The 532-nt window shown below is 46.1% G+C and overlaps 1 non-coding gene across 1 annotated transcript; it reads right to left on the reverse strand.

Moving 5' to 3' along the window:
* Window positions 1–376: 376 nt before the first annotated feature.
* On the reverse strand, window positions 377–483 carry LOC131621144 (small nucleolar RNA R71). Its single transcript, XR_009289473.1, has one exon. It is a non-coding gene; the product is annotated as a small nucleolar RNA R71 (small nucleolar RNA).
* Window positions 484–532: the final 49 nt, after the last annotated feature.

Raw genomic sequence — 532 nt, forward strand, 5'->3', positions numbered from 1 at the left:
GATGGCTGCTATTCGTCCTCTTAGAGACTATGCCGCTCCTTCGCGCGCTGAACCGCATTCAAGTATCGCACCACCTGCGATTGAGGCGAACAATTTCGAACTCAAACCTTCGTTGGTCCAAGCTGTTCAACAGAATCAATTCTCTGGAAGTCCTGTTGACGACCCCAATCTCCATTTATCTGTGTTCGTGCAATACGCCGACACTATCAAAGCCAACAACGTTAGTTCCGAAGCTATTCGATTACGCCTTTTCCCTTTCTCTTTGAGAGATAGAGCGAGAGCGTGGCTTCAATCCCTGCCTTCCAATTCCATAACTACGTGGGACGAATTGAAGAGAGTATTCTTAGCTAGATACTTTCCGCCTAGCAAAACTGCTATGCTTAGAGGGCAAATCAACGGATTTACCCAGAAAGATAACGAATCGCTCTTCGAAGCTTGGGAACGTTACAAGGACATGCTTAGAATATGCCCTCATCATGGACTCGAACCATGGCTGATCATCCATACTTTCTATGGTGGTCTCTTATATAAC

This window comes from Vicia villosa, linkage group LG7 (genome assembly GCF_029867415.1).
Source record: "Vicia villosa cultivar HV-30 ecotype Madison, WI linkage group LG7, Vvil1.0, whole genome shotgun sequence".
In the NCBI taxonomy this organism is placed as follows: Eukaryota; Viridiplantae; Streptophyta; class Magnoliopsida; order Fabales; family Fabaceae; genus Vicia; species Vicia villosa.